This window comes from Jaculus jaculus, chromosome 15 (genome assembly GCF_020740685.1).
Source record: "Jaculus jaculus isolate mJacJac1 chromosome 15, mJacJac1.mat.Y.cur, whole genome shotgun sequence".
Lineage (NCBI taxonomy): Eukaryota > Metazoa > Chordata > Mammalia > Rodentia > Dipodidae > Jaculus > Jaculus jaculus.
Window position 1 is genome coordinate 40,671,950 of NC_059116.1, and position 22,454 is coordinate 40,694,403.

General features: G+C 38.5%; 1 pseudogene; it reads left to right on the forward strand.

Moving 5' to 3' along the window:
* Positions 1 to 3,496: 3,496 nt before the first annotated feature.
* LOC101609601 overlaps positions 3,497 to 22,454 on the forward strand; it is a 54,004-nt pseudogene continuing 35,046 nt past the window's right edge.

The following is a 22,454-nucleotide window of genomic DNA, read 5'->3' on the forward strand; positions in this document are numbered from 1 at the left end:
CTTGAGTTCCATAAGTGTGCTGTGCTGTGTGGTTTTTGGTTTTATGGATTGTGCACCTCTCTGTCTGCTTGGACCTGTGAAGGCAGGCCAGCTTCTTCTGATAATATGGAACTTCTCCTGGATCTGTAAGCTTCAATAAATATCCCTTCCTCCCTAACTGTGCCTTGTGTAGTAGTTCATCTCAGTGAACCTAAAGCTGTCTGCTACACAGGTCATTCAACTGTGACTAGAATAGACCATCAAGCTGTATTTATACTGTTGCAAGGCATCTCTTAGGCCAAGGTTTCAAATCCTTCCACATTCCTCTTGAAAATCATCTCCAGAAGGCCAAAGCCACATAGTCATGTGTCAAACAACAATCCCACTCTTTGGTACTACTTTACTGTTGCAGTAAGGTTTGCATTGCTGGCAGAAATCACGCAACCAAGAACAGGTTGTGTAAAAGTGGGGTTTATTTTGGCTTACAGCCTCAAGGGGGAAGTTCCATGATGGCAGAGAAAACGATGGCATGAGAAGAAGGTGGACATCACACCCTGGCCAACATAAGGTGGACAAGAGCAAAAGGAGAGTTTGACAAACACTAGCATGATGAAATTGGCAATAACACCCATAAGCCCGCCCCAACAATACACTGCTTCCAGGAAGTGTTAATTCCCAAATCTCTATCAGCCAGGAACCTAGCTTCATTCAGAACACCTAAGTTTATGACGGACACCTGCAGGAGCCTGAAAGGGTTTGAGCCTGATGGGGAGTGAGAATTAAGGAAAGATAGGAGAAAGACTGCAAGCAAGGACTCCAGTCCAGGGCTGAAGCAAGGACCAAAGCCAGGACTGAAGCAAGGTTTATATCACAGCATTCCTTTTTATATCTTCTTACAAACAGCTTTTCCATGGACAAAAGTTCTATGAGTCTCACACAAGTTTCTATCAAAAAAAAAAAAAAGAAAGAAAAAGAAAAAGAAAAAGAAAAAGAAAAACCTTCTGTTACAGAGTTTTGCACTTCAATCACTTCTCAGTACAAAAAACTATTGAGGCCAGCCAAATGGCTTCTGACACTGAATATACATAATCTTTCTTACATGTAGGCTAATAGTTTTGCTAATGTCTTGCTGCCAAATGGCTCCTGACAGACACCTGAATCAAAACCCCACACCCAGTGTAGCATTGTGATTTGCAGTTGCACATTGTGATGGAACACAGAGACACTGTAATGCTACTGTGAGCATTTTGATGTTTCAGTTGGGCTTTGTATATGATGTAGGGCTATTGCTGTGCCATTATAGGTATTGCAATGGGAGATTGCACTGTGGTGATATTACAAATGTATTTATGATGTCAGAGAAGAGTACTTTGATGTCCCAGTAGGATATTGCAAAAATAAAATGCAGCACATTGTAGTGTCATAGTACTATGATGACACAATGGGGAATTGAGATGTCAATGGACATTATGTCATATCCCAGTGGAAGAATGTGATTTCAAACTGTGGTATTGTTACTTCACAGTGAAACATTGTGATGCTTTCAAATAAAAACTGTACCCCTTATGCTTGTATATTTGAGTACTTAAAACATATTTGATAGTGCTATGTGGAAAGATTGTGGAGCCTATTTAAGAGGTGGAGAATTGGTGGAGAAAGTGTGACAGGGGTATAGCCATAAAGTTTTACAATACTGTTAGACTTCCTATTCTCTTTTGCCTAATTCCTCCCAGTTCATTTGACATTGTGACATTGGTCAGCTTCCTGTTTGGAGCTTGCTTTCTTCTTCATGATGGACTCTATTCATAGTAATTACAAGCAGAAAATAAACCTTTTCATTATTTAAGCTGCTTCTGGTCAGATATTATGTTCTAGAAATGAGAAAACCTGATGCAGAAGAATGATAATGACCACTAGGTCTTTGTTTTATGGAATTGCTCTGTGGGGAGAATGAGAAAGTATTTGGATGTTTGGAATAGAGTTGCCTTACAGTGCTGCAAAAAGGGATTACTGGCCTGGGAAAAGGGTTTAGTGGTTAAAGTGTTTGCCTGCTAAGCCTAAGGACCCAGGTTGATGCCCCAGGACCCATGTAGGTCAGATGCACAAGGAGGCACATGTGTCTGGAATTTGTTTGCAGTGGCTAGAGACACTGACCTTTTTCACTTTCTCTCTATCTGCCTCCTCCTCCATCTCTCTCTCTCTCAAATAAAAACATAAAATATTCTTTTAAGAAAAAAATGGATTACTGGACAATTCTGGCTATAGTCTGAAAGACTGTAAAGCCAAGAGAATATCAGACAAGGGAGGTGTGGCTCTTGAGTTTTAAGAGAGAAATATGATCTTTAATGGAACTGGGCTACAGGCAATCCTATAATGAACATGCATAGAATCTGTCTTCATTCTACCCAGTTGAGAGAACTTGAGTAAAATTGAATTTAAAAATAAGCACCCAAGCTTTTGGATTAGAAGGATCAATATTGTGAGAATAACTTTCTACCAAAATCAACATAGAGATTCAATGCAATTCCCATCAAAATTCCTACATTATTCTCATCTGAAAACACCTCAATATATATATGGGAGAGCCAAAGCATTTTGCATTGAGAAGTGTATCATCAGTAAAACGAATGTGAAAAGTTAGAGATGGCACAATACCCGATTTCAGAATATTCCACAATCCCCATGACAATAGGTAAATAAAAGCATGGAATGATATGTTGGACAAAGTGATGGGAAATGTGATAAAGGAACACAATCATGCAGACTTACACATTTGATTTTGATAATGGTCCAGAAACAATCATGGAAGAAACAATGGAAAGAAATCTGGGTATACATCTATATGTTACAAATATACTGGGGACTCATTATTTTACATTGTGTAAAAGTTACACAAAAAAAGGATAAAGGAGTGAGTTTAAGAGCTGCACACTTGTTATAGGCTGAACATAATATCTTGAGGCACAGCAAGACAAAGATGAGCATGTGGATTTTTGAAAGGAAGTCAACAGTTCATGAAGGTGCAAGAATGATTGACAGGTGTTTGTGATAGAATTAAATAGCTTTTTCTTCTCAAGGGATACAAATAGCACACCCGCTGAACAACATCTAGAAAGAATAGAATTCCTGCCAGTGATTCATGTGACAGATTGATATCATGACCTCAAATATTTGAACATCAAAAATTGGGAACCACCTAACCAATCATTGGATAAATCTGTTGATCAGGCAATTTTCAATATGAGAAGTGTAATTGTCAATACCTGTGTGAAACCAGATTCTAAATCCTCAGCCACCAGAAAGATCCAAATCCATGATGTGTGGAGAATCCCTCCTCGTCAGTCAGCACAGCCACTAAGGAGAAACCCACAGCAATTCTACTGCAAGAAAGAGAAAAATAAACACATCTTTTGAGAGAATATTTTTGAAAGAATTGTAGTCACAGTGTAAACATTGTGTAATAAATTAAAAACCAGAAGGCAGAAGTAGCAGCAGATGTGTCTATAGTACCTGCGGGATGACGCTCACGGAAGGGAAAGCAGCACTATCCAGAGACGTCGGTTTCTCATGCAGCATGCAGCATGGGTCAGAATGTCCAAGTCAGGCTCAGCTTATGCACCCATCCTTGCATGGATGCATAAATGGAACTTCATATACAAAACCACAATATTTTATTCAACCTTAATGAAGAATGAAAGGTTATTTTCCTGAAAATATACAAATTATACATCAGGTTAAGGAAAATAATACTCAGAAAGACAGATTTTATATTTTCATGATTTTCACACTAGAGTGAATCTGCAATTTCATTTTATATACACATGGACAATGAACTCAGTAAAGGATACTTGGGAGAAGTAGTCTAAGCAGAATTGGGAAAGGGTAACATGTGAGAGTAGTGAGAGGGATATTATAGGATAATCATCATACTATCTTATAGGTAGAACTTAGAGCAATATAAAACCACTTGACATTAGAGTAGATGAGGGACATTGTGGTGAGGTTGGGAAGTGCTATAGAAAGAACAAGTACAAATGTAGGTAATGGACAAGTAACATGAAAAACCAGCAATGCTATAATGTATGAAAATGTCCACATGATACCCACTATTTTGTATGATAAATAATAAAAGATGTTAAAAAATTACATACTACAGTCTTTATACTATTTATTATTTGTCATGAAAGATAAAATTTCTCACACATCCCAAGGGTGATTGCTATTTAGTGCCTGTGTACTTGCAAATTACCCATCTCACAAATGATTTAACCCACAACCTAAAAGACATAACTGACTACCAGAACCATGGGTTAATCACATAAGCACAAACAAGGTTTTGCTACAGATGAATAAAGGTATTGTCACAACAAATTTATTCATGGGAATTGAGGAGCTGGGAGGGAGGTCATGATGTAGGAATCCAGTATGAACCTCAGTGTCTGTGTTCATATTGTGGGACTGGATATGGCAGTATTCATTTCATTATGAGGAGGGGGATTTCATACTTTTTGGTAATTCAAATATTGGGAAGTAGGTACAGTATTGGGAATTCTGCCCTTGTGACTAGCATTAACCATGTGGGGCTGACATAATACTGTTCTGCACCAGACCAGAGTTGAAGGGCCCATCTGGGTTTTTGACAAACGATGACAGAGTGTCTCAGATCCTTCTGAGCTCTGACTGACATGGGACATTTCTGGCCCTTTAACTTCATATCTCACTTGGAATGGTCTGATGTAATCCAATTATATTGTTTCAAAAGGTCTCCATGCAAATAGATTATTGACACACACTTGTTACATCATATTCTCAGAGGAGAGTAATCTAGGACAGTCATGCTGCAATCATGAAATCATGGCACCTGAGTCAGGAGAGGATCTTCAAAATATATTTTGTAGCTTGTGTTTGTCACCTGGATGGGGACCTCAGATGCATATCCCCAAGCACCTTGTCCCATATGTTCAAAAGAGGACAGAGACATGGAAAAATTCTTTGATTTAAGACATAGATAAGTTTTAAAAAATAGAAATATTATGATATCTACAGCCAGAGCCAATAAAAACTGATTTGCATCTTTACACAACTTACTTCTTCTTGTATACTTTCCATTCCATGTCTGTAAAATATAACTTTAATTTAATGGATGTCAAATGCTCAGAATAATACTTCATTCCTTGTTATTATAGAATAAAGGGTATCTGCTAAGAAAGGATCAAAGGATGTTGTACATCATACACCTGGATTCTTAAAATTGTCTTACTCTACTTGAACGTTCAGTATTATTGTTAAATGCACTATTAGAATATTAATATTTGTGCTCATAACATACTGTAATATTAAAAAGAGGACAGAGAAATCTGGGTAAAAGGGGAAGCTGAGTGACACCTCTATTCAGACACAGTAATAAAACACCCATGAACACACATACACGAGGTATATATTCCTCTGCATGACAGCACAGGTTCTACCTCTGTTCAGGCTTCTGTTTTTGTAACATGGAGAAGATGTTCTCTGTGATTATTGCATTTTTTTTTCCTCCTTAACTTTCTTGCACTATTTGGCAGTTTGACTGGAAGCGGGTGCTCTGGGATAAAAAATCCCAGACAATGGATTGACAGATATAAGTAGAATGAGTGCTATTATCTTACTTATGTACTTGAGGATCAACTCACATCCAGGAGGCATTTTGAGAGACTCCTTGAAAACAAGTAAGTTTCTTTGCAGTTTTTTTTCTTTTGTACCATCATGGGAGACTCATAAGTTGTCTGTGATTGATTGAACTACACTTTAGGACCTCAGCCAGATCCCCACCCACACCCATTAGAATTGGCCAAAATTGATTTTGTTATTTACTGACCAGTATTTTTCTATTGTCTTATATCAGGGTTTGTTTGAGCTCTCTTTATAAGCCACCATGGAGACAGCTGGAGCCAAGAGAGGCAGTCCTCTCTCCCAGCTTCCTCACAGGTCTCCTTGCTCTTCCCTGTCCTGCTGCATATGCTCAGGCATCTCAGAAATACGTTCCCAATGCTGACCACCTGCGGCATAAGGTTCCTGCCCTGTTTCCAAAGTGTCTCCTTAAGTATCAGTTTTAAAACTTCACAAGGGTCACTTATCTCTGTGCCATACTTGACAGGAAAAAGTTTTCAGAGAGTTATTCAGTGATTCTTCAGAATGACATGGCAGCATTGATTAATGACAATAGTGCTCTATGAGTTATAGTTCTGATATTGAGTTCAGGAAGTAGAGACTTGTCATCTGATAGATTGTATGCTGTGTGATTGTGATGTTATTGTGCTTTACAGTGACCTATGTATAGGCACAGATTTGGAATACATATGTATACATATATATTCCAATACATGCATACATACACACACACACACACACACACACACACACATATGTATTCTGTATTCATATTCATATATGTATTTGGTTTTGGTTTTGGTTGACCCTGTTCACATTCCCCTAAACCATCTCCCTCCTGCTTACCTTGCTTTCAACCCCAAGACATTAATTTTGATTTCATATAGGGTCTGCTAGTTTCTCTATCCCTTTCCCTTAGTGTCCCATTTTAAAAAATTGATTGTTATTATAAAAATTCCTGGTCAAATTGTGGTTCTCTCACAATACTTATATTTATTGATATCAGTTTTATAAACAAATTTGTATACTTTCATGAATCACTTTATTACATATATATATATACATATATATATGTATACATACATGGATTTAAAATATTATCTAATATTCTAAGAACGTATTTATTATTTATTTATTTATTATTATTATTTATTTATTTTTATTTATTTATTATTTATTATTTTATTTATTTATTTATTTATTATTATTATTTATTATTACATGTATTTATTATTTATTATTTATTTACTTACAGATCATAATATATTTGGGATGAAGATAACAACTTAAGGAAGCCTCATGAATAAAAAGAAGATTCTCTTTGTTCTATGTTGTCTTTATGAAAGAGCTTAACAAGTAGAGGCATATATGTTCCTGGACATTAGAAAAAGTTTCACTGCAAATCTGTTCAGTTAAGCTGTGCCTGTAGATGTTCATTCCATCAGATCTCTGTAGAAATCATCCTTGAATATTCATATAATATGGTTTGGATTTTATATTTGAGCCTCATTAACAATATATTGCTTCTATGTATATTTGTTCAGAAATTAAATACATTTAAAATTACCTTTGTCGATTATTCCTATTCTTCCATATATCTTCATCTTTATTAACATAGTGAGTATACATAGTAATCAGTTTATTGTAATATTTCCACTCTTGTCAGTACTTTGACTTTGCTAGTGATCCTTTCATCTTCTAGAAGTGCAGAACTTAATTATTCTGTGTACCAGTTAAATACCCTGTTATTTTTAAAAATATATTTATTTATTTATTTGCAAGGAGAGAGAGAGGAGAGAAGAAAGACAGATGGACACAGAGAATGAGCACCAGCACCTCCTGCCACTGCAAATAGACTCTAGATGGATGTGCCATTTTGTGTATGTGGCTTTATGTGGGTACTGGGCAATCCATAGGGTTGTTAGTTTCTACCTTAACTCCTGAGCCACTTCTCCAGCCCTAAATACCCCATGATCTGTCTGTATGGATATGCATTGTTTTTATGTAAAATGCTACATTCATGTGTATTTATATGTACATATTCTAAGTCTGGTTAACTTTGCATAATGTGTGTTAATTTCCAGTTTTGCCCATGTTAGTAAAAGCTACATAATTTTGTTCTTTAGGATAGATGAACAGAGCATCTTTGTGTATGTATACCACATATTCTACATCTGCTCACCTCTGAGTGATCATATAAGAAGATTCTCTAATATGATTGATAAGAAAAGTGTTTACAGTGATGTAGATGCACAGGGGCCTTTGAGCTGTGCTGAATTAAATGCCTTGTGTTATGTGTCCTAGACTGGATCTTATGGTGCTTTTAGATGGTGTAGTTTGTTGTCCATTCCTGCTTTCATTGAACTTTATATTCACCTCAGTAAAATGTTAGTGGACCATTAGTCATATTGATATTGATAGACACTTATATTTCCAGTAGGAAATTGCAGTGTTTCTATTTCCTGTGTCCTCACCAGACTTCCCTGTTTTAACTCCCCGCCCCCTCTCTCTGTGAATATTTATTTTTCCCAATTAACTTGTACTCAAACTGTCTTTTGTCAAATAGATACTTTGGTGCCATATATCTAAATTAAGAGGGTGTAACAGTGTGGTTTAAATTATAAGATTTCTTTTAAACCACACTTGTGTGCTTATCTGACCTTGTGAGACCACCATATTTTCTTTATATAACTTTGTAGTGTGTTATGAAAACAGGAATAGTGAAACCTTCAGCATTATGCTTCCTGCTCAGGATTTTAGGTATTGGGGAAATTTTGTGTAAACACATTAATGTTACCGTTTGTATCACTATGTCGAATATAAATGTCAGAACATAAAGTAATTTTTAATTACTTCAGGGACTTTTTGAGAGTTTTTTTAGAGAAGTTGGGATGGACATTTATGTATCTAATAACCTGATATACTAATTTGTACCTAACATATTTTTTATAATTAGATATGGACATATTTTGTATGTAAATGTCACATGTTAGTACCATCCCTTCCCTCCACTTTGCCCCTTTTCTGAAGAGGACTTTCTCATTGGGGATGCAAGTCAACCACGTGGGGATGATGGGATATGCATTGTGGTGTGTGTGCGGGAGGCAATGACTCTGTGCAAAATGTTCCAACTTATGACTCTAACAATCTTTCCACCCCCATTTATCCAAAATTCCCTGAGCCACACTGGGAGCATTTGAAGTCTACTTAAATGATGTGCACTTAAGAGCCTCTGGATCTCTGGCTTGGTAGGCTTTGAGTGTCCTCAGTATATTTCTCCATATCCCTTGTGATGACATCAGATTAACTAAGCAAGCAGTACTCTTGCTCAATTCCATAGTTCATCTGTGGTTTCAGCTGGGGCCAAGGTGGAGTATGTTGGATCCTTTTATGTCCTCAGGTCCAGATTCTGTCTAAAAAAGAGAAGAAGGTTCTTTCATGAAGAGTGAAGTCAGTGCTGGTTAAATGGTATAATCATTATTTTTTATTTATTTTTAAACATATAGATTTTAAGAATTATTTATACTTATTTACTTATTAGAGAGATGGAGAGAATTTGTGTGCCAGTGCCTCTAGCCACTGCAAACAAACTCCAGATGAATGCACCACTGTGTGAACCTGGCTTATGTGGGACCTGGAGAATGGAACCTGGGTCATTAGGCTTTGCAGGCATGCACCTTAACCACTAAGCAATCTCTCCAGCCTGATAATCATTATTAATTTAGAAAGAAATAAAAGGATTTAGACACTTTTATAGTCTAAGGTTAATGGAAGTTTGACAATGGAAATTAGAATCATTGTCTGGTTATAACTCTGACTTGTTTTCCAGTTCCAGATATGGTTTTCTTTCCACTGAGCAGATACATTAGCAAATACAAGAGCAGATGGTTACCCACCATGGCTGTGTGACACTATCACTTAGATTTTGAGTTTCTTGGGCAGATGTTGGCCACTTTTCCCTGGTAGCTCATATAGCACCTTCCAGCACTAGATGGGCTAATTGTCTAGGGACTGGCTCTCCTCCAGATGGCATCCATGTCTCTTCATTGTCCATGCCAACAGCATTTGGTATCTTCAGCAATAGAATCGTACCATTATCCTCTGATGGGTAATAAAGTGCTCTCTCAGAAGACTGTCTTGTTTGTTTTTGGGAGATCTAGTAGGTCTCTCTGATCAACAGCTCATTGTGGGTATAGACCAAATCCTGATACAGGGAATTATAGGCCAGCACCAAGGGAAATGAAAAAGGAAAAAGCCAGAGAAGAAAGATAAACAGGAGAAATTTGAGGTTAGCTTTCATCTCACTCTCTTCAGGGCCCTTCAATTCACGTGCTCCCTCTAAGGTCCTCTTGAGGGTTCCACCTTTTAGTCTGACTTCCAGGATATAGTATTCTATGGTACCAGTTCAATTTGGGTTCAGTTTCGTGTCCTCCATCTTTTCATTTCCCCCAAGTCCTGCCCTCCCTATTGTTCAAGCCTCAAGGTGCTACTCAGTTATGTCAGCAACTTGGGCTGATCCAGGTTCAGAACTGCAGATGAGTGAGATCATATAATGACTGTGTTTCTGTGGTTGTGTGAGTTCACTTAAAATGATCTGTTCCAAGTTCAACCATTTTTCTACAATTTTTTTCAATCTCTGTGAAGAATGATTCTGGTATTTTATTGGTATTGAATTAAATCTGTATATTGCTTTTGGTAGAATTGCCATTTTCACAATATTAATTCTACCTAACCAGGGCCATGGGAGGTCTTCCCGTCTTCTCAGGTCCTCCTCTATTTCTTTCTTGAGTGTTTTTGTGCTTTAATTATGTTGTTTTTTCACATCCTTTGTTAGTGTTATTCCCAGGTATTATTGTTGTTGTTGTTGCTATTGAAAATGGGACAGCCCCACTGATGTCTTTCTTTGTATATTGGTCCTTTGCATATGGAAAGCTATCTCTTTTTTTATTAGTTTTGTACTCAGTGAATACAGTCAAGATGGTACCAATGTTAGACTCCTTCATGACTGCCCCCCTCCTCAGGGGTCCTCCTTGTTGTGGAATATGGGTTGTACATTATGGGATAGGCCATCAATTATGAGTAGGAGGCAAGGTCTCTGTGTATCATGACCCAGTGTGTGGCACTGAAATTCTTTCTGGCCCCTCTTTTGCAAATTTTCCTGAGCCATGATTGGTTCATTTTAGGTCTGCTTCAGTGATGAGGTCTTGGGAGCCTCTGTGTATCTGGTTTGGTAGGATTTGATTTTTCTCTGTGTCTATCTCCTTCACTGCTGTGCTGGTACCAGGTTCACAAAAAAAAAAAGAAAAAGAAAAAAAAACAGCACTCTTTCTGGGTTCCCCAATTATTATTGGTTTCAGCTGGAACCCATTTTAGGTATGATGGGGTGGTTCTTTCCTCTGAGTCTATCTGAAAAAGAGAAGCAAATTCTCTAACACAGAGTAAAGTTAGCACCAGATAAATGGGATAACCCTTGTTTATTTTGTGTTTGTGTGTGTGTGTGTTTTGTTTTTTAAAGAAAGAATGTAGTATGTGTAAATGTAATATGTGTATGTGCTTTTGTAGCACACAATTGGTGAGAGCTTGATACTGGAGAGTAGGCTCATTTTTGGATATGATTCTGACTTGTTTCCAAGTCAAGCTATGGGTTCTGATCTACTGAGCAGATCAGTTAGCCAAATGAAGAGCAGGTGGTTACCCACAGTGGCTGTCTGCCACTATTGCACTTGTGTGAGCATCCCATCAGGTTGGTTGCTGCTGAGTAGCTTAGAGCATGAGTTGGCTGGACAGATATATATATGTTTTGTTTCCCCAGTCGCTCAAGTAGAAACTTCTGGCACTAGACACAACAACCGTCTGGGTACTGACTCTCTCCAGCTTCCAGCCATGTCACTCCATGTTACATGCCAACAGCATACGGTGTTTTCAGAAGTAGAATCTTACCACTAACCTTTAGTGGGTCACCAAGTATTCTGAAAGAAATCTGTCTTCTTTTTGAAATCCTTGTTTCTCTGATTAAGAGTTCATTGAAGATGATAGCCACATGCTGGTACTGTGAGTTACAGGTCAGTGCCCAAGGAGAGAAAGAAAAAAACAGACAAGTAATATAAAAGAGATAGAGAGAGAGGAGGGAAAGAGAGAGAGAGAGACTGAAAAACAGAAGGAGACTAAGGTCAGTCTTCAGCATACCTTCTCCAGGGCTTTGTGATTCAGGTGTTCCCTCTAAGGGCCTTGTGAAGGTTTAACTATTTTATCTGCCATTTAGGATGTAGAATTTTATGGTACCATTGCAGTTTGGGTCCAGTTTTTTGTCTCCTTCCCCTTCCTTCCTTTTCCCTCCCTCCCCACCCACCCTATTGTCTGGTTCTCGATATGCTTGCTAGGTATGTCAGCATCTAGGGTAGATTCAGGTTAGGAGCTGTAGATGAGTGAGACTATGTTGTGATTATCTTTCTGTGATTGGGTGAGTTCACTGAGAATGATGTATTCCAGGTTAGATCATTTTTCTTCAAATTTCATTGTGTCATTTTTCCTTACTGTTGTGTAGAATTTCATCATGTAGATATACCACATCTTAGTTATCCATTTGTCTGATGATGGACATCTGGGTTGATTCCAGCTCTTAGCTATTATGAATTGAACAGCTATAAACATGGTTGAGCAAATCTCTCTGAACTGAGGCATTGAGCTTTTAGGGTATATGCCCAGTAAAGGAATAACTAGGTATGCTGGTAACTCTATAGTCAACTATTTTAGGAATCTCCACATTGCTTTCCACAGTGATTGTACCATCTTACATTCCCACCAACAGTAGATAAGGGTTCCTATGTCTCCACATACTTTCCAGCATTTATTTTCATTTGATTTTTTTTAATGTTTGCTATCATTACTGGGGTAAGGCACTAAGGCCATTATTATTTAGGGTAATGACTGAAAGGTTTGATTTGATCAATGCCATATTGTGTTGTTATATGTGGCTTGGCTTTTCCATGGATTTTGATATTTCTTATGCCTTCTTTGAGTTTGGTTATTGTGATCTCTTTCTTGTAGGCACTTGAAGTTGACTACTTGATTCTTCTGTGTGGAGAATTTCCTGCAATACTCTCTGTAAGTTTGGTTTTGTGTTCATATAGTTGTAAAGCTAAGTTTTGTCATGGAAATTATTTTCTTTCACTGTTGGGAGCTATGAACCAAACCTCAGCCATGTTGACAGAAACCTCCATATAGCAAGTTAAGTTTTTATTTCCTCATCTAATGGTCTATTACCAGAAATGAAGGAGCTGTTACGCCTGGGTGATAGCCTCTCCTGGTGCTGCTGGTAATTGATGAAGAAACAAAGAAATTGCATTTAGCCAGTAACCCTGTGATCTATGGCCTGATTATGACGCCTTCCCCCTACAACCCTATAAAAACTTATGTGTAAAAATAAACTTCGAGACCTTGACAAATACCTAGCTTGGTCTCCTTCTTGTGTCTGTTTGCCTACCCCCATTCAGGTTAGCTTCTCCTTGAGTCCTTGTTCAACTCCCCACTGGCCGGGGCATTTCACCATCCATTATTGAGGGATAATTTTGCTAGGTAGAGTAGTTTGGGTTGGAAGCCATAGGTTCTTAGACTTTGCAGTATTCCATTCCTGGCCCTTCTGGTTTTCAGGGTTTCTATTGAGATGTCTGAAGTAATTTTGATGGGGTTATCTTTAAATGTGATGAGCTGTTTTTCCCTAGTTGGTTTTAGGATTTTTTCCTTAGTGTCAATATTTAGAGTCTTAATGACAATATTTCTGGGAGAGTTTCTCCTTTGGTTCAGTTTGTTTGGAGTTCTGTTAGCTTCTTGTATCTTGATGGGCCTTTCTTTTGGGAGAGTGGAAAAGTTTTCTTTGATATTTTTCTTAAGTTCTCCATGCCTTTGGTCTGAGTTTCTTCCCCTTATGGTATTCTCATGATCCAAATATTAGGACATTTAAGGGTATCCCACGGTTCCCTCATGTTCTGTTCACAGAAGTTTTTGAACTTATTGAAACTTTTAACATTGAAGTCTCTCTTCTGTTTTGTCTTCCATGTTTGAGTTTCTGTCCTCCACATGACCAACTATTCTTGAGAACTTCTATAGAGTTTTTGGCTTGTTAAATTAAGTTTGCATTTTCTACTACTTTTCTATGTATAGTTTACATCCCTTTTACACATTCTATTTTCACATCTTTTTCTGATTCTATTGATGCTTCTTGGAATTCATCCTTGCATTTCTTTATGTCTTCACTTAGCTTTGCCAGCTGATTTTTGAAGTCCTCTTTTTTATCACTCTCCTTCATATACTTTAAATGCCTTTCAATCTATTCCATTTTCTTATCTATTAAGTCTAGTCTAGTGCTGATAGCATCCACAAGATTATCGGTGCTTTGTTGCTTTTCTGCAAGTTCTACTACTAGCTTGGTAAGGGTTCCATTGCTCATAACTTCATTTGGATGTTCTAATCCTAATATCACTTCTATGGTTTAAGTGGAGACATCCATTGTAGAACTTGGCATTCTTATTGGATTTACTTGCATTTGATTTTTCAAGTTATTCCTCTTGTGCTGTGGTCTGCCCATCACAGTGTAGGGGCAGGAAGAGTGGTACTGAGGTCCTGGTGGGTGTGGAGAGTGGTGCTGCTTTCACTAGGGGTAGGGAGAGTGGGCAGCTTTGGTGTGGGTTGGGGGAGCTAGGGGCTTTGGCAGGGTGTAGGGGATCAATCAGGTTTGGTGGGATGTGGGGGAGCAAGGAGCTTTGGTGTGGGGTAGAGGAGTGAGGGGCTTTTCTTCCAGGTAGGGAAAGTGAGGGGTTGGGCATGGGTGGGGGAGTGAATGGGGCAGGGGAGTGAATGGCTTTGGTGCTGGTGGGGTAGAAAGTCGTTTTGGTGTGGGGCAGGGTAAGGAGGGGTTTTGGCATAAGCAGGGAGAAAGGGGCTTTGGCGCAGTGTGGGGCGAGCACATCAATCACCCATGCACAGCAGTGCAGGTGGAACTAGGCTTTCCAGGGTCTTCTTGCCTGTAGTTAGTGCAGGAGGAATGTGAAGCCGACCTATGGCTAGTACTGCTGCTTGAGGGGATTGGAGACATGGTTGGCTACCCGTGAACTTGGGAATGAGAGAATTCCCTTTTTTGCCCCTCCACGCCCTCAAATTTGAGGTCTATTAGAGACTGCTCTCCTCTAGAAGTCCCAGTGAACCCTTAACGTCTCGCCTTTCCTACCCTGGGAAGGTGTGGTGTAGTTAGACACGTGCCATCTTGAGTGGAAGTCGGAAAGCTATCAAGTTTTGTGCATTGATTTTGTACCTTTCAACTTTGCTAAAGGAATTCATCATCATTAAAAGTTTTGGGATGCGGACTTTCAGATCATTTGTATATAGGATCATGTCTTCTGCAAATAGGGCTTACTTGACTTCTTCCTTTCCAATTTGAATCATTTTCTTTCTTTCTCCTGTCTTATTGTTTGTGCTAGTACTTCTAGTAGTATGATGAATAGCACTGGGGGAGTGGGCACCCTGTCTTGTGCTCAATCTCAGTGGGAACTCTTTGAAGTTTTCACCATTAAATAGGAATGTCCACTCTAAAATAGTCTTAAATGATTTTGCATTAGTGTTTTTAAGTTTGGGTACAAATTATCTCAGATATGTGCATTTGCTATTTGCTCATGCTTTGAATGAAAGGATAAATACACCTTGTTACATTCTTCTTTTATTTATACTTCAGCATCCACTGCACAGGTATTTTCTCCTAGATAACATATAGGAATCATATTCTTGTATTTTTTTTTTTGTCACTCTACTCCACTTCTTTCTACATCATTAACCAGTGTGTGATTTAATCTTTTCAAGAATAATCAATCAGGAAAATTTTCAGTTTTATACTGTCACCTAGTTTTTACCTTTCTGCAATTGATAAGAATTTTGTTTTATTTTCCTGATCACCTGATGAGTTCCTGAATCAGAATTTCTCTGGCTGAGCATAGTAAATCTCTCTCTTGGTAGCTGTAGTAATGTATCATATGTATCTTACTTGATATATGAAAAGAGAACAGTTTCAATGCATACAGTTTTTAACCCCCCTTAGAGTAAGGCTGTCGTTTAACTGCATCACATTCTAATAGCCTGTGTTGTGAGTGCTTGGATCCCATGCCTGTCACATGCTGGAAGCTGGTGAGATACTGCAGTGATGCATTCCGTTGGAAGTTTCATACTGTGGCAGTGAGCTCCCAGTGTACAGTGTGTAACACAAGTTTCTATTTATTTTCTCCTTTATAACCTTACAATTGAGACTAGCTGTTTGTTCCACCATACTCCCTCATAAAGCTTTAAGTTTCCATAGGTACAAAAGCACTTCACACTGAAAATTTAATGTAGTGGCTTGATTCAGGTGTCCCCCAACTGACAGAAATTTAGGAATTAATGCCTTCTGGAGGCAGTGAATTGTTGGGAGTGGGCTTATGGGTATTATAACTAGTTTCCACTTGCCAGTGTTTGGCACACTCTCCTGTTAATGTTGTCCATCTAATATTGGCCAGGAGGTGATATTTAACTTCTATTCATGCCATTTCCCCCCCCTGGTATTAATAAGATTCCCCTCAAACCTGTTAGCCAAAACTGGAGATTTCTGCCAGCAACATGGACCTGCAACAGTAAACTTGCTACTGAAAGTGGGGTCATTGCTGCTTGAAACCTTACTGTGTGGCTTTGGCCTTTTGGAGATGATTTTCAAGAGGAATGTAGGAGGATTTGAAACCTTGGCCTAAGAGATACCTTCCAGTGCTGTAAGTACAGATTGATGTACTATTCCAGTCAGAGCTGAAAAACCTAAAACTATGGGCTGTGTGGTTTTGCTCATGGGGCTGAGAAAAAGCTTTGCCTGGACTGGGGAAGAAGCATTTTCTGTGAGAGGCTTGCTGTTATGCCCATGTTCTGCTAATTTGTTCAGGGTTGCATTGCATAGAAATGGACTGTTACGAGCAGATGGATATGGCATAAAAATACAAATGAAATGTTTGAGCTGAAACTACTACCAATTCAGCTACAATTGTATGAGAGATTCCAATCATTGAGATTGGACCAGCTGACTTGCATTGGGACAACAAAAAGAATGTAGTATTTTGAAGGGGCCTGAAAGCTGAAGGAGTGTCTTGTTCTACAAAGTTAACTATATCCCCTCCCCTGGATTAATGAATTGGCATCCCATATGGTATTATGGATCATAAGAAGTGCAAGAAAGAGAGGATCATTGAATATGCAACATGTTCTTATTTATTTATTTGGATATAGCCATGGGCATTTAAAGCCGGATTTCCTGCATGGAGGCCAGATGAATCTGTGAGATGAACTGTGGGTTGAAGTGGAGACCAGTGGAGATGCTGGGACCACAAGACAGCTGCTAAGGAGAGCTGCCAGCCCCAGATGAAGTTTTCCAGGACTGTAAGTAGCCTAGTTGGAAGGGCAGAATTGGAACTCCAGAGACTTGTTGCTGGTTAGAATTATCAGACTTGGAGATTTGTCCCTGACTAGAGTTGTTGGAGCTGGAGCTACAGAGTTTGATATTTTCCCTGTTTAAATCCTGTATTGGTTTAATATTTCTTTGCTAAGACCAATGCCAACTTTTGCAGGTTAAATGTTTATTCTGTGCCATTATGGAATTTTCGGGGGGTGGGAGTAGGTATTAGGGCTCAGTTAAAAGACCTTGGACTATGGGGATGTTTGAACATCATTGGGACTGATAAAAACTATGTGCAATTTTATAGTTGGATGAATGCATTACATTTTACATCATGTAACATTATCAGTTTATGGGAAAATTTCACACTGGTATTATTGTACTATTGATTATTTTCAGTATTCTCAAAGGTCACATCAGCACATGAGTTATCCAATTCTTTATCCTCCCCATTCCTAGAAAGTTCTTCTCAAAGAGTTGTACAACATGCTCTATTTGTTCTCGCATGCATTCACAGAATACCAGTCAGGAAAGAGTATGTTTTCTGCCATTACCTGCCTCATGGAAAGGAGGGAGGGCAAAACAGGGAGAGGCAAACCGACAGCAGACCTATTAGAGATGGTCTTGAACATACACACAGTGAGCCATGGGATGATGCCAGCAGCGTTTGCATTTTCCACAGCTGTGTTAGGAAAGGAAATTTTAAACTAATAGTCCTAACATGTTAGGGGAGTTATAGGTGGAAGTAATTGTTGGTGTAATTAGAAAAAGCTAGAATTTATAACTGTCAGCTCTTCTCAAGATCAAAGCATGATTTTTAAAGTTCATTACCAACAACCTTTACTCATAAAAACCCAGACCATAATCCCCTGCTTTCTGCTTCCATAAACCTCACTACACTAAATCCTTTTACTTTACAAGTAGGTCCTCTGCTATTTTAATTTTCTCATTTTACATCTCATCTTGTGGACATCTTGTGTAGGTAGTGTCAGCCACTGTTATGTCATAATTACCAAGGTCATTTTGTTTCTGTAAGACAGTATTTTAAAACATTCCCCCCTTTCTTTAGCTTTTACAACCATTCCAGCACCTGTTTGGCAAGGGTCTCAGAGCCTTGGAGGGTGAAATAGAAACTCCATGAGGAAACCTCCAATACCTCTTCTTAATTTTTTTAATTTTTTATTTATTTATTTGAAAGTGACAGAGAGAGAAAGAGGGATGGAGGGAGGGAGAAAGACAGAATGAGAATGAGAATAGGTGTGCCAGGGCTTCCAGCCACTGCAAACGAACTCCAGACACACGTGTCCCCTTGTGCATCTGGCTAACATGGGTCCTGGGGAATCGAGCCTTGAACTGGGGTCCTTAGGCTTCATAGGCAAGCTCTGAACTACTGAGCCATCTCTCCAGCCCTAATACCTCTTTTTTAAACACTTTGATGAGTTTAAATTCTCCTCAGAGTTCACTTTCCTATGAAAATGAAAGTTTCACTAATCAAAACTGAGAGTAGCCTAAACCCATGTACTTAGAGAACATTTAGGTGGGTATAATATAACCATTTAGACTGATAACAGGAGTAATTTCCCCCATAGTGCTCATGACCTCCTCAGACATGTACTTTTAGTACTAAGCATGAACTCCCTCCTGTGAATCTGGTCTCAAGTCCAATCAGTAAGCAGTTAGCTTCTCCTAGAACAGACATGTCACTACTCAACCAGATGGTATATTTGGCCTTGTTGGCTAGCATAATCTTTCAGGGTCCACTACTGGTTAAGACCATTGTTGACTGAATGTCCAAAATATGTGTTAAAACTGTTCTATATTATTTGAAGTTGAAGAAGGAGGAGTTGATGTAGATGTAATGTATAAAATGAATGTTAATATAAGTAGGAAAGATTTGTTGATATGGGCACAGTGGATAATGCATGAATAAAAAATTAAAAATAGCAGTGTAGTAGAAAGGAAATCATAAAGAGTTGTTATTCTATCGATACTATCACATAAATATATAATCCAAATTAACAGACTAATTATTTACTATAATGTTAGCTAAACACAAGGCTACCATTTTTTCCAATTTCTATTCACTAGAAATTTTTACATAAAAACTAAATTGAAAATGTATATTGGGCTGGAAGGATGGCTTAGAAGCTAAGGTGTTTGTCTGCAAAGCCAAAGGACCCATGTTCAATTCCTCAGGACCCACATTAGCTAGATGTGCAAGGGGGCACACACAACTGGAGTTTGTTTGCAGTGGCTGGAGTTCTGGCATGCTCATTCTCTCTCTCTCTCTCTTTCTCCTTCTTTATCTCTGTCAAATAAATAAATATAAATAAAACATATATTGGCAAATATATTATAGAAAATTAAGGTATACTTTAAAAATTAAAATAAAATTAAAAATGCTGATATATGCCTATAAATTTTATGAACATAGGACATGTTCAGGGTGACATGGTCCTAGACAGTGATTTAGAAAAGAATGAATATTTGTATAAGTGGGTAAAAGCCTATCTTTAGACTGTTTTGATGTCTTAGTTGGTAAATTGTTTGCTGTCCAAACAAGAGACCTGAATTCAGTTCCTGAGATACCACATAAAAGCCAAGAGTGGAAGCAGCATTCCTTATGGACAGACCATAGGGTCCTTGTAAATGCTGATCAAATTTGTAAGTTCCAGATAGTGTATCCTGTCTCAAAAAGTAAGGTAGAGAGCAATTAAAGAAGACATCCAGTGCCACCCTGAGGAATCCAAATCTATGTACACACATAGGCCCATGTACCTCACATTAACCTTTACACACACAGTGACATGTAACACACACACACACATTAAAAATGAATAAAGTTATCTATAGTTAAATTATCGGATTCAATATACCAAAGATCTTCTTCCTCTTCCTCCTAGATTTGTTCTCTTTCTTTGCTTTCCCAAATTTATCTCATCAACAAATGTAATTACAATTAAATTTATAAATATGTCATGATGAAAAATCCATCCTATGGGTAGGAGGAATAAGTTCCCCTTCTTATCAACATGTGTCATCTCTATTCCTCTCTATTCCTTGGAAAATTGGTAATTGATCTTTCACATCCTGTTTTCTCAATACGGTCTTGTGCCATGCCAGCTCCAGTGGAGTCTGCCTGACTTGTTCACCAGGCTGAAGCGAAAGCTTCAAGGAAGAAAGCCTCCTGGAAGGACGTGCATTCTCCAGGCTTGTAGTGTCTTTTACTGCTCTCTTAATAGCTGTTTTCTTCTCTGACATATGACAACAGCATGATGTTCTTTCACAATTTAGTAAAATTTACATATGGAACAAGTTTCCATAAAATTGAGTCACCCAATGGTGTGACGTTTCCTCCAAAGACCGCACTATTGTTTCAAGCCATAGTCAGAATTCTGAGGACCAGAACCAATCAATGAACCACTACCTTATACAGGAGTGTATAGGAATGGGGATATGCTAGCAAACAGTGGTGGGAAGCATGTTTCTTGGTATTCTTTAACTTTTGTGGACAGACTTGCTAGGTCGAAGCCACCTTGGTGCTTGTTTACATTTTTATGGCATGGTTCAAGGAAGAAAATATACTAGAGTTATGAAGTCACCCTGTTAGAACTTTTGTTAAAAATACTTGATGCTTGAAGCAGGCTAAAAACCAAACGTCATTTGTAACCACTGACTGTCTAATACTGATTTTGGTGAGATATTAACTATTATATTTGTGATTGTAATCTTTACTCAATGTATTTGTGCCTCTCCTGGAACAGGCTATTCATAGAAATTGTACCGCTTAAATAAACAAAGGCTAAGCTTATACAGCCAGAATTGTATATAACCTGATGCTCTACTTCAGTAAAATACACTCAGATACATCAACCTTGTGTGTGTGTCTATTTGTCACTTTGCAGACTTCTTGCCCACCTCCCAAGTCCCTGTTTTCCCTCGGACTGGTGGTCCTGGCTTTGTCAGTCCGTGGAAGTCTTGGATGAATTATCAATACAAAAGTTTATGGTGGGGCTGGAGAGATGGCTCAGAGGCCAAGACATTTGCCTACAAAGCCTAACAAGCTGAGTTCTACTCCCAGGACCAACATAAAGTCAGATACACAGAAAGCATGCATCTGGGGTTCATTTGCAGCAGTGGCTAGACGTCCTGTCACACCCATTCTCTCTATATTTCTCTCTCTCTTCTACCTATCTTTTTGAAAATAAATACATTTTTTTTAAGTTATGGAAGCAGAATTTAGTAAGGTGGGTGGATGCTGTGTCCTCTTAAAATGAAAAAAGCACAACCTCTTTCAAGGTGGTGGTGTTTGGAAGAACAGTTTTGATAGTAAGTATGTACTTGAGTACATTTTTCATCACGGAATTATTGTTACTTATCAAAATGATGGGGAAGAAAGGAGTATATGCACATACTGTGTTTACACAACACAGGTGGATCTTGAGTTTGACAATAAAGTGTATCAGTTTTCACACTGAGCTTGATATACACAGTCAGCATGGCTGGTGTGCTAAGTTCTGACTTTTATGACTATCCAGTTGATTTTTTATTATAGTAATCACAGTGTATGGGTACAAAGACCACTTTTGCTTTTAGTTAAGATAATTCTAATATTTTTATATGCTAGATAAAGAAAATGATTAAATGATCTCTGAGTATCCTCAAACATAAGTGTGATAAGTATTTTAAAATGTTACTCATGTCATTATGGTAAGTCATGTAAATTCCTGTGAACAATGACAAAGATGGCACCGTTTATCACCAAGTACACATATTCATGTGAGGCAGCAGTGAGGAGGAGAGAAACATGAGCTGTACTGATAAGCCTTTGTTCTCTGTCTCAGACACATGGCAGTGTGTGAAGTGTCCAGTGTATCAGTACCCCAACATTGAGCAAACCCACTGCCTGCAGAAATCTGTTACCTTTCTGGCTTATGAAGATCCCTTAGGGACGGCTCTGGCCTTCCTGGCACTGTGCTTCTCTGAACTCACATCTCCTGTTCTTGGGATGTTTGGAAGCACCAAGATACTCCCATAGTGAAGGCCAGTAACCACACCCTCCTTGCACATCTTTCTCAACTTCTGTTTCCTCTCCTCCTTGTTCTTCATTGTAAGTTCCAACAATGCCACCTGCATCCTGCAGCAGATCACATTGGCATTCTCTTCACTGTGGTTTTCTCCACTGTCTTGACCAAAACAGTTATTGTGGTCCTGGCCTTCAAGGTAACCCCTCCAGGAAGAAGGATGAGGGGGTTGCTGGTATCAGGGGACCTAACTCATCATTCCCACCTGCACCCTGATCCAATTTATTCTCTGTTCAGTGGGCTGGGAACCTCTCCTCCTTTTATTGACACAGATGTACACTTTGAACATG